Consider the following 12,763-nt stretch of genomic DNA (forward strand, 5'->3'; position numbering starts at 1 on the left):
CCTCCATCTCCCTCAAGGACCTGTAACATATCACCACACAAAGTTATTTATCCCTCCATCTCCTTTAAGGACCTGTAACATATCACCACACAAAGTTATTTATCCCTCCATCTCCTTTAAGGACCTGTAACACATCACCACACAAAGTTATTTATCCCTCCATCAAGGACCTGTAACATATCACCACACAACATTTCTTTGAGCATGCAGTCAAACAAAGTCCTAAGACTAAAACAGAGATATACTGTGAGTAGATACAGTATACTATGATATATGAGCATCAGTACCCTGATAAACCATGCATTAGAAGCATGTTGTTTTTCTACATCCTCTGTTGTTCAGTCTGTTGTGTTACTTTCATGTTCAAGCTTTAAAAAAAACGTCAGTAATTTAAAAGTCCATTGCAGCTGTTTTCATCTCAATAACAAATCATTTCTGGGTAACAACTTTGGCGGAAGTCGTGACAGGAACTCTCTTTCTGTTTCTTGTTCTATTGGAAGGCCAAAACTCAGATCGGGTGACATTTAAAAGACATATCGGTCTTTTAAAAACAACTCTTAAACTCCAAGGGCATTATCATGAAGTCAAATGGCCTATTGCGTGAATACTACTTTTGAGGCACTGGAAGGGGTGATGCTGCTCGAGACATGAAGAGATCTGGGACGAACACTATCGTTTTTAAACTTACAACTTTTACATTTGAAGAGATTATGAATTGCATTTAGCAAAGAGACTGTTGCTTAATTTCTCTTACAAGTGTACAGAATGTTGTGTTATATATTTATAGAATTGACCTGAATTCATCTGCCGCTGTGTGGAGAATTTCAGCATGGTAGCTTACCTTAACGGATCAGGAGCTGTTTTGCTGCTTGCTAGGTCGAACAGTGTCAGTGACTGAGTTTTAAGAGTACACTCTCTGTACCCGGGGGTTATCTTTTTATTCTTGTATTGTAATTGATTGTGTGGTATCTGTGTATCTGCTAACATTTTATTGATAATATATTCACATTAAATTGCATTCTGTGTGTTTGTATTTTCTTTGAGTCATTCATTTTGTTGCATCGGAGAACATTCTGGAAACAGTAATATAAGCCTTTATTTATCTATTAGTAATATCCCTAGCCTCTTCTTTTCCTCTAGCAAGCAGTGGTGTAAAAAGTACCCAATTGTCAGAATTGAGTAAAAGTATAGATACCTTAATAGAAAGTTACTCAAGTGAAAGTCACCAAGTAATGTACATCTTGAGTAAGTCTAAAAGTATTGTCTCCTTCGTACGAAGGAGACCAAGGCGTAGCGTGGTATGCGTACAATCTCTTTATTAAAAGAATGAACACCGAACTAACAAAACGTGAATCTATACAATATAGTGCTGACAGGCAACTACACATAGTCAAGATCCCCCACCAGAAAGTGGGAAAAAGGGCTACCTAAATATGATCCCCTAACAGAGACAACGATAAACAGCTGTCTTTGATTGGGAAACAAATCAGGCCAACATAGATATACAAAAACCCCTAGACCTACAAAAACCATAGGCATACAAAAAAAACCTAGACATACAAAAACCCCTAGACATACAAAACCCCATAGACATACAAAAAACTAGAGTACCCACCCTAGTCACACCCTGACCTAACCAAAATATATAGAAAAACAGAGATATCTAAGGTCAAGGCGTCAAAGTATTTAGTTCTAAACATACTAAAGTATCAAAAGTAAATGTAATTGCTAAAATATACTTAAATATCAAAAGGAAAATTATAAATATTTTCAAATCCCATAAAATAAGCAAACCAGATGGCACCATTTTATTGTTTTGAAAATGTACGATTAGTCAGGGGCACACTCTAACGCTCAGACATAATTTACAAACGATGCATTTGTGTTTAGTGAGTCCGCCATATCAGAGGCAGTAGGGATGACCACGTGTTCTCTTGATAAGTGGGTGAATTGGACCATTATCCTGTCCTGCTAAGTACTTTTGGGTGTCAAGGAAAATATATGGAGTAAAAAGTACATGATTTTCTTTAGAAATGTAAAGTAAAAGTAAAAGTATGAATATTAAAGTTTAAAGTAAAGATAACCAAAGTGTTAAGTAGTACCTGAAATCATTTTTACTTAAGTACTTTACACCAGTCAATATCATACAAGTTCATACACTGAGATGTGTTTTTCACCCTTATTCCCTTGCTGATCTGTCCAAGTCTGTGGTGAGAGGGTTACATATAAGTATCATATTAGTATCAATAGCATATGGATATTAGTCTTACCTGGCTTCAGTTGAGAATAGACTGAATCTGTCTCAGGTGGGGTTGTTTCTGTAGGGAGTGAGGATAAAATATATAGATATTCAATATGTGGTCAGAGGTGTGAGGTTCTGATAGGGGGAATATGGAGGGAGGGATGTCCAGTCTGTCACGATCGTCCTCCTCTTCGTCTGAAGAGGAGAGGCGAGAAGGATCAGAGGACCAATATGCGGCGTGGTAAGTGTCCATGGTGAATCTTTAATAAAGAAAGACTGAACACTATGCAAAAGAGTAACGAAAACAATAAACCAAATACGACCGTGAAGCTACAAAATGAGACCGGTGCTGACACAAGCCACTAACATAGACAATCACCCACAAACAAACAGTGCAACCCAGGCTACCTAAGTATGATTCTCAATCAGAGACAACTAATGACACCTGCCTCTGATTGAGAACCATACTAGGCCGAAAACATAGAAATGCCCCAAAACATAGAAAAACAAACATAGACTGCCCACCCAACTCACGCCCTGACCATACTAAATAAATACAAAACAACGGAAATAAAGGTCAGAACGTGACACAGTCTTACCTCTTCTTCTTGGCTTTGGTCTTCTTTTGGAGGACAACCTCAGCATAGGTCACATCAACAGGTCCAGCTGCGGATGACAATGGACATTTCCAGTCAACAAATTAAGGAATAATCTTATTTAATATTCTGCCTCTTCATCAAAACTCTCAAATTGTAAATTTAGTGACTAACTGCCAACTAGTAGAATGGGTCTTACTTGTGGCTTTCCCTGTCTTCACCTCAGAGTAGACTGGACTTTCTTTTGGATCAGCTGGCTTTTCTGAGAAGGAGGAAGAGGGGCAGAGATTTTGTTGTATTTTAAAACATTTTAAAATGTTTCAACTAATCTTTGACACACTGCACATTATTAATTGATGTCACAGTTTAGTCACCTTCTTTTTCTTGTCCAACTTTGTGAGTTGAATCTGGGCGTATGTCAAATGACTTGGTCCAACAGCAGCATCTGAAACATACAGGTGAAACACTAATATCTCTACTTAGGACTCTATTCAGTCTGTATTGATGAAGGGTTACAGATTGACTGACAGAAATGTAAAGGTCATTTTTGATTGAGTCTAAATATACAGTGTTTACCTTGAATGTAGTCTCCACTAACGTGGGTACATTGCCTTTAAATTTAAATCACACTGTAACGCTGAACTTCCACGATACGGACTGAATACAGCACTAACTCTTTCCTGTATTCATACTAAACATAACACAGTATACAGTACCATTATTATAGTTGTCTGAGGGATTGATCGTATCGTAGACGTGAACACCACCTGTTGGTCAAAGAAGAGAGAGACAGGTTAGTTTGGTTGGTTCTCCCTCAGGGACAGAGAGTACAGTAGCATGTTATATAAAGTGGATGTTGATGAGACAGTGTATGAGGTTACAGAGAGTGCTAAAGTCTGGGCTGAGAAACTGACCATGCTGCAGACATGTATACCCAGCATCAGGAGCCTGACCCTGGGTAGATCCTTGGTCCTGTTGGGGGTCCTGGTTGGTGCTCTGGGTCTGGGGGTGCCTAGAGGGAGAGAGATACTCATGAAGAACTAAGACGATATGTTACTAAATTAACATAGTTGAGAGACAGGTGTACTTACAAGAATATTCTGTGAAAACAGGAACCTGTAACAAGAAATGCATACTATTATATAGGGTAATTTATGTTTTAAACTATTGTACTTAGAAACATTTCTAACTAAACATGAACTAAAAGGTTAAATGATTATAAAAACACCAAAGGTGAGATTTTTTTCTTATCGACACAGCAGGACCAGGAGAATGACCATAGAACACCAGCAACAATCAGACCCACAACCACTCCTACTAGGACTGATGTAGAGGATCCAGGAGCTACGGCTGGAGAGAAAACAGCAAAACACCATCAGACTCTGAACAAAAATATAAACTCAACGTGCAACAATTTCTATGATTTTACTGAGTTACAGTTCAAATAAGGAAATCAGTCAATTGAAAAAAATCTATGGATTTCACATGACTGGGGAGGGGCATAGCTATGGGTGGGCCTGGGAGGGCATAGGCCCACCCACTTTGGAGCCAGACCCACATACTGGAGAGCCAGACACAGTCAATCAGAATGAGTTTTCCCCCTGAAAAGTGCTTTATTACAGACAGAAATACTCCTCAGCACCCACAACAACCCTCATCCCTACCATCCCCCCCTCAGATGATCTGCAGGTGAAGATGTCAGATGTGGAGGTACTGGACTGGTGTATAGACCGGCCTATATCTTTTGATAATTTAGTTTAGAGATCATATTTTCTATGGGAGTACAAATCCAAACGTATGTTAACATCAACACTAAAATCACAAGTACATCACACAGATGATGAAAAGTTAACTTGAGATAGTAAATGTTTTCTCACCTCTCACTGTCATCCAGCTCTCTGGTGATTCTCCCTTGTCAGGGTATTTGCATGTGTAGAATCCTTCATCTGATTTGGATACTGCAGGGATGGTCATCTCTCCCGTGGTCTCATTCTTGATGAGTGTTCCATCTTTGTAGAAATGATGTTGATCTTGATGTTTGAGCTGGTTGTCCAGTATTTGCAGCGCAGAGTCACAGAGTCTCCTTCAGTCAGGGGATGGACAGGGCTCTCCAGGATCACATTACCATCTGTGTAACATAATATATAAATAATACTGTAAATCTGTATACTGGAGTCATCACCCTCAAAATATTATGATCTTGTATTTTATAAGAGATGCAATTCAGTTACAGAATTGAACATCCTATCATACATTGAAATATTGTTGTTTTGTCTGTGAATGTCGTACAATAGACATACCATCCACTGTGATGTTGACAGCATAACTGTACTCTCCTGATCCAGACTCACACCAGTACACTCCACTGTGCCATGTGTATGTGGACCTGATGGTACATGTGGACCCTGTTATTGATCCCCAGTTAGAGACACACCCTGACTCTACTCCTCTCTCTGTGTATCTCAACAGTCTCCATCCAGTAGAGTTCCCCTTCTTCTCACAGCTCAGTGAGAGAGACTTTGATCTAAAGTGTTGAGTTGTGTTGGGACTTATTCTGAGAGACAATGAAGGCTGCAGATCTGAAACAATGAGAGATAGTCAAACCTATAGTTATATAGACATGAGGGTGACTTAAATATGATTCACAGCAGTTTCAAAAGCAGTAATTTACCTCCTGACCAGAGAAACTGAGGTTCACTGTAGTGTGTGTCATAGACTGGGTCTCCTCTCCCAGCTCTACACACATATCCTCCTGTGGGAGTAGGACCAGCAGGGATCAGAGTGTAGGAGTCTTCACTAGTCACATTTTCAGATAGGGGCTGTAGAGAGTAAGACTTGTCTGATAGAGAGGGTAACCCAGCTCTGTGGGGAACAGTCCTGTACCAGGAGAACCTCCAGTCTGTAGACGTCTTGTCAACTTCACAGCTCAGAGTCACTGAGTCTCCAGGGTTCAGCCACTGAGGAGAGATACTCAGGACAGGTTGAGGTTTCTGGTTTTAGGCCAGAGAGAGTCAGTTTTCAAACTTTCAGTCTTAGCAACCCATGGAGATGTTGACATGATTAGATAGACTTACCAGACACATTCAGTTGTACATCATCACTGGTCTTGGAGAACTTGTTTCCCTTTACACCCTCACAGGTATATGATCCACTGTTAGACATGTAGACAGGACTGATTCTGTACTCATTCTTTGTGTTAAAGGGGATCACTAACTGACTATTCTTATACCATCTTATACCATCTGTCTCCTCCTCCCTGTATGTCACATCTCATAGTGACAGTCTCTCTAATGAATATCTGGGTCCAGTTGGGTTGGAGGGTCAGAACAGCCACATGTCTCTGCACAGACAACTGAATAAAGAATTACACAATTTTAAATGTATTTATTTATCAACAGGTCTTCTCGTGAATATAGCTTCAAGTTAGCGACAGTTGTTGGGATACAGTAAGTAGACAAAATATTACACCCTAAATTACATTTGATCAATGTAAAATGGTATCAATTTATCATAAAACCATTTTAGACTCACCAGTAACATGGACTGGGTCACTGTACAGGGTGTAGTAGACTGGGTCTCCTCTCCCAGCTCTGCACCAGTACTCTCCAGCACATCTGTCTCCAACCATACAATCACTGTCATGTACTGTCATGTTGTGTCTTGTTTCTGTCCTTTCCCTTCACCCTGTCTCCCTCTGCTGGTCGTTGTTAGGTTACCTTTTCTCCCCCTCTTTCCCCCAGCTGTGCCTTGTCTCCTCCTAACTACCTCGTCACCCCTTTTCCCACCTGTTCCCTTTTTCCCTCTGATTAGTCCTCTATATCTCTCTCTGTTTCTGCTCCTGTCTTTGTCGGATTCTTGTTTGTGTTGTTCATGCCTGAACCAGACTATCGTCATGTTTGCTGCAACCTTGTCCTGTCGGAACCTGCCGGTCCATCTGAGCCTACGTTTTGTTTTGTTATTAAAGAAGCTCTGTTTACGTTAATTCGCTTTTGGGTCCTCATTCACGCACCGTAACAGAAGAATCCGACCAAGAATGGACCCAGCGACTTCGGATCCTCTCCACTCAGCCGTCGAGATCCAGGGAGCGATGCTAGGCAGACACAAGCAGGAATTGTCTGCTGCTCGACATGCCGTTGAGACCCTGGCCACCCAAGTCTCCAACCTCACAGAACAGGTTCACCATCTCCGCCTCGATCCACCGGCCACTTCCAGGGCTTTCGAATCTCCGGAGCCCAGAATCAATAACCCGCCGTGTTACTCTGGGGAGCCCACTGAATGCCGCTCGTTCCTCACCCAGTGTGATATTGTGTTTTCTCTCCAGCCCAACACTTACTCCAGGAGCACTGCTCGTGTCGCCTACGTCATATCTCTCCTTACTGGACGGGCTCGTGAGTGGGGCACGGCAATCTGGGAGGCAAGGGCTGAGTGTACTAACCAGTATCAGGACTTTAAGGAGGAGATGATACGGGTTTTTGATCGATCTGTTTTTGGGGAGGAGGCTTCCAGGGCCCTGTCTTCCCTATGTCAGGGTAATCGATCCATAACAGACTACTCTATTGAGTTTCGCACTCTTGCTGCCTCCAGTGGCTGGAACGAGCCGGCTTTGCTCGCTCGTTTTCTGGAGGGTCTCCGCGCAGAGGTAAAGGATGAGATTCTCTCCCGGGAGGTCCCTTCCAGCGTGGATTCCTTGATTGAACTCGCTATTCGCATTGAGCGACGGGTTGATCTTCGTCACCGAGCTCGTGGAAAGGAGCTCGCGTTCTCCGTTGCCCCCCTCTCCGCATCACTACCATCTTCCTCTGCCGGCTCGGGTGCTGAGCCTATGCAGCTGGGAGGTATCCGCATCTCGACTAAGGAGAGGGAACGGAGAATCACCAACCGCCTCTGTCTCTATTGCGGTTCTGCTGGTCATTTTGTCACTTCATGTCCAGTAAAAGCCAGAGCTCATCAGTAAGCGGAGGGCTACTGGTGAGCGCTACTACTCCTGTCTCTCCTTCAAGATCCTGCACTACCTTGTCGGTCCATCTACGCTGGACCGGTTCGTCAGCTTCCTGCAGTGCCTTAATAGACTCTGGGGCAGAGGGCTGTTTTATGGACGAGACCTGGGCTCGGGAACATGACATTCCTCTCAGACAGTTAAGGGAGTCCACGGCCTTGTTCGCCCTGGATGGTAGTCCTCTCCCCAGGATTCAGCGTGAGACGCTACCTTTAACCCTCACTGTTTCTGGTAATCATAGCGAAACCATTTCTTTTTTAATTTTTCGTTCACCTTTTACACCTGTTGTTTTGGGCCATCCCTGGCTAGTTTGTCATAATCCTTCCATTAATTGGTCTAGTAATTCTATCCTCTCCTGGAACGTCTCTTGTCATGTGAAATGTTTAATGTCTGCTATCCCTCCTGTTTCCTCTGTCTCTTCTTCACAGGAGGAGCCTGGTGATTTGACAGGGGTGCCGGAGGAATATCACGATCTGCGCACGGTGTTCAGTCGGTCCAGGGCCACCTCTCTTCCTCCACACCGGTCGTATGATTGTAGCATTGATCTCCTTCCGGGAACCACTCCCCCCCGGGGTAGACTATACTCTCTGTCGGCTCCCGAACGTAAGGCTCTCGAAGATTATTTGTCTGTAGCTCTTGCCGCCGGTACCATAGTCCCCTCCTCCTCTCCCGCCGGAGCGGGGGTTTTTTTTGTTAAGAAGAAGGACGGGTCCCTGCGCCCCTGCATAGATTATCGAGGGCTGAATGACATAACAGTGAAGAATCGTTATCCGCTTCCTCTTATGTCTTCAGCCTTCGAGATCCTGCAGGGAGCCAGGTTTTTCACTAAGTTGGACCTTCGTAACGCTTACCATCTCGTGCGCATCAGGGAGGGGGACGAGTGGAAGACGGCGTTTAACACTCCGTTAGGGCACTTTGAATACCGGGTTCTTCCTTTCGGCCTCGCTAACGCTCCAGCTGTCTTTCAGGCATTAGTCAATGATGTCCTGAGAGACATGCTGAACATCTTTGTTTTCGTTTACCTTGACGATATCCTGATTTTTTCACCGTCACTCCAGATTCATGTTCAGCACGTTCGACGTGTCCTCCAGCGCCTTTTAGAGAATTGTCTTTTTGTGAAGGCTGAGAAGTGCTCTTTTCATGCCTCCTCCGTCACATTTCTCGGTTCTGTTATTTCCGCTGAAGGCATTAAGATGGATCCCGCTAAGGTCCAAGCTGTCATTGATTGGCCCGTCCCTAAGTCACGCGTCGAGTTGCAGCGCTTTCTCGGCTTCGCGAACTTCTATCGTCGTTTCATCCGTAATTTCGGTCAGGTGGCAGCCCCTCTCACAGCCCTTACTTCTGTCAAGACGTGCTTTAAGTGGTCCGTTTCCGCCCAGGGAGCTTTTGATCTCCTCAAGAATCGTTTTACATCCGCACCTATCCTTGTTACACCTGACGTCTCTAGACAGTTCATTGTCGAGGTTGACGCGTCAGAGGTGGGCGTGGGAGCCATTCTTTCTCAGCGCTCCTTCTCTGACGACAAGGTCCACCCTTGCGCGTATTTTTCTCATCGCCTGTCGCCGTCGGAACGTAACTATGATGTGGGAAACCGCGAACTGCTCGCCATCCGCTTAGCCCTAGGCGAATGGCGACAGTGGTTGGAGGGGGCGACCGTTCCTTTTGTCGTTTGGACTGACCATAGGAACCTTGAGTACATCCGTTCTGCCAAACGACTTAATGCGCGTCAGGCGCGCTGGGCGCTGTTTTTCGCTCGTTTCGAGTTCGTGATTTCTTATCGTCCGGGCTCTAAGAACACCAAGCCTGATGCTTTATCTCGCCTCTTCAGTTCTTCAGTAGCCTCCACTGACCCCGAGGGGATTCTCCCTGAGGGGCGTGTTGTCGGGTTGACTGTCTGGGGAATTGAGAGGCAGGTAAAGCAAGCACTCACTCAGACTCCGTCACCGCGCGCTTGTCCCAGGAACCTTCTTTTCGTTCCCGTTCCTACTCGTCTGGCCGTTCTTCAGTGGGCTCACTCTGCCAAGTTAGCCGGCCACCCTGGCGTTCGGGGTACGCTTGCTTCCATTCGCCAGCGCTTTTGGTGGCCCACCCGGGAATATGACACGCGTCGCTTCGTGGCTGCTTGTTCGGTCTGCGCGCAGACTAAGTCCGGTAACTCTCCTCCTGCCGGCCGTCTCAGGCCGCTTCCCATTCCCTCTCGACCGTGGTCTCACATCGCCTTAGATTTTGTCACCGGACTGCCTTCGTCAGCGGGGAAGACTGTTATTCTTACGGTTGTCGACAGGTTCTCTAAGGCGGCTCATTTTATTCCCCTTGCTAAGCTTCCTTCTGCTAAAGAGACGGCACAAATCATCATCGAGAATGTTTTCAGAATTCATGGCCTTCCGTCAGACGTCGTTTCGGACAGAGGTCCGCAATTCACGTCTCAATTTTGGAGGGAGTTTTGCCGTTTGATTGGGGCTTCCGTCAGTCTCTCTTCCGGCTTTCACCCCCAGTCTAACGGTCAAGCAGAACGGGCCAATCAGACTATTGGTCGCATCTTACGCAGTCTTTCTTTTCGCAACCCTGCGTCTTGGTCAGAACAGCTCCCCTGGGCAGAATACGCCCACAACTCGCTTCCTTCGTCTGCGACCGGGCTATCTCCTTTTCAGAGTAGCCTCGGGTACCAGCCTCCGCTGTTCTCATCTCAGTTCGCCGAGTCCAGCGTCCCCTCCGCTCAGGCTTTTGTCCAACGTTGCGAGCGCACCTGGAAGAGGGTCAGGTCTGCACTTTGCCGTTATAGGGCGCAGACTGTGAGGGCTGCTAATAAGCGTAGAACTAAGAGTCCTAGATATTGTCGCGGTCAGAGAGTTTGGCTCTCCACTCAGAACCTTCCCCTTAAGACCACTTCTCGCAAGTTGACCCCGCGGTTCATTGGTCCGTTCCGTATTTCTCGGATCATTAATCCTGTCGCAGTTCGACTTCTTCTTCCGCGATATCTTCGTCGCGTCCACCCGGTCTTCCATGTCTCCTGTGTCAAGCCCGTTCTTCGCGCCCCCGCTCGTCTTCCCCCCCCCCCCCCCATCCTTGTCGAGGGCGCACCCATCTACAGGGTCCGTAGGATTTTGGACATGCGTCCTCGGGGCCGTGGTCATCAGTACCTAGTAGATTGGGAGGGGTACGGTCCTGAGGAGAGGAGTTGGGTTCCCTCTCGGGACGTGCTGGACCGTGCGCTGATCGATGATTTCCTCCGTTGCCGCCAGGTTTCCTCCTCGAGTGCGCCAGGAGGCGCTTGGTGAGTGGGGGGGTACTGTCATGTACTGTCATGTTGTGTCTTGTTTCTGTCCTTTCCCTTCACCCTGTCTCCCTCTGCTGGTCGTTGTTAGGTTACCTTTTCTCCCCCTCTTTCCCCCAGCTGTGCCTTGTCTCCTCCTAACTACCTCGTCACCCCTTTTCCCACCTGTTCCCTTTTTCCCTCTGATTAGTCCTCTATATCTCTCTCTGTTTCTGCTCCTGTCTTTGTCGGATTCTTGTTTGTGTTGTTCATGCCTGAACCAGACTATCGTCATGTTTGCTGCAACCTTGTCCTGTCCTGTCGGAACCTGCCGGTCCATCTGAGCCTACGTTTTGTTTTGTTATTAAAGAAGCTCTGTTTACGTTAATTCGCTTTTGGGTCCTCATTCACGCACCGTAACAATCACACAGAGAGGGAGAGGGGGAGAGAGAGTACAGGGGGAGAACTGCAGGTCAGGAAGACACTGGATGAACACCAGAGGGCGTAGCACGAGTAGATGTGACAGATGTGGGTCTGGATCTTCTCTCTCCCTGACACCAGTAGAGACCCTGGTCAGACTCAGCAGCTCTACTGATGTGATGGTGTCTCCTGTTATAGTGCGTCTTTCAGACTGGGATGCTACATAATCATTCCTGTCTTTGTACCACTTGTAGCTCCAGCTACTGTCAGACCCTACTGAACACATCAGAGTAACTCTCTCTCCAGAAAACACAGGTTTTGGCTCTATACAGTCAGTGTAGTTTCAGGCAGAGCTGAGAAAATTCAGAGCAGAATATTAAAACATCTGCATATATGCATGGTGATTGAAAATAACTGAGCTGTTGCTGTAAAGCTTTGATAAAATTCTATTGTCCATAGGGTGTATGTTGACTCCATTTAGTTAGAATTTACAGTATGCATGACTGTATTCAGTAAGATTAACCCACATTGGCTCAGACTTGAGAATATCTAGATTGAAAATAGCTCACTAGTGACGATGATGGGGAGAGATAAGCTGAGATTTGACCACCGGGGCCGCCTTGTCCTTTTCCCCTGACACTGGTACTGACCAGCTTGGTCAGGGAGAGAGATGGTGATGGTATCACTGGTCTGACTGGAAAGCTGTTGGTTGTTTCTGGACCAGAGGTACGTCCAGTCTGTGTAGTCTGATATGTCACACTGCAGAGTGACTGTCTCTCCAGAGTAGAGGAGACCCTGAGGAGAGACACTCACTGAGGCCACAGGCAGAGCTGTGGAAACAAACGAGATATATCCAATATACACTGATTGTACAAAACATGAGGGACTTTCCATGACATAGACAGACCAGGTAAATCAGGTAAATCCATATGTGTCACCTGTTAAATCCACTTCAATCAGTGTAGATGAAGGGGAGGAGACAAGTTAAAGATGGATTCTAAATCCTTCAGACAATTGAGACATGGATTGTTTATGTGTGCCATTCAGAGGGTAAATGGGCAAGACAAAATATTGAAGTGCCTTGAACGGGATATGGTAGTAGGTGCCAGGAGCTCCTGGGTTTTTCACGCTCAACAGATTCACTTGTCTATCAAGAATGGTCCACCACCCTAAGGACATCCAGCCAACTTGACACACCTGTGGGAAGCATTGGAATCAACATGGGACAGCATCCCTGTGGAACACTTTTGACACCT

The 12,763-nt window shown here is 45.6% G+C and overlaps 1 long non-coding RNA gene across 1 annotated transcript; it reads right to left on the reverse strand.

The window, feature by feature from the left end:
• LOC110531640 lies at positions 1 to 3,863 on the reverse strand. Its single transcript, XR_005053198.1, has 7 exons — positions 3,753 to 3,863; positions 3,555 to 3,605; positions 3,213 to 3,283; positions 3,038 to 3,100; positions 2,842 to 2,908; positions 2,271 to 2,318; positions 1 to 20 (listed from the first exon to the last, which is right to left on the reverse strand). It is a non-coding gene; the product is annotated as an uncharacterized LOC110531640 (long non-coding RNA).
• Between the last annotated feature and the right edge of the window lie 8,900 nt (positions 3,864 to 12,763).

Source organism: Oncorhynchus mykiss, chromosome 9 (genome assembly GCF_013265735.2).
Source record: "Oncorhynchus mykiss isolate Arlee chromosome 9, USDA_OmykA_1.1, whole genome shotgun sequence".
Taxonomy (NCBI): Eukaryota; Metazoa; Chordata; class Actinopteri; order Salmoniformes; family Salmonidae; genus Oncorhynchus; species Oncorhynchus mykiss.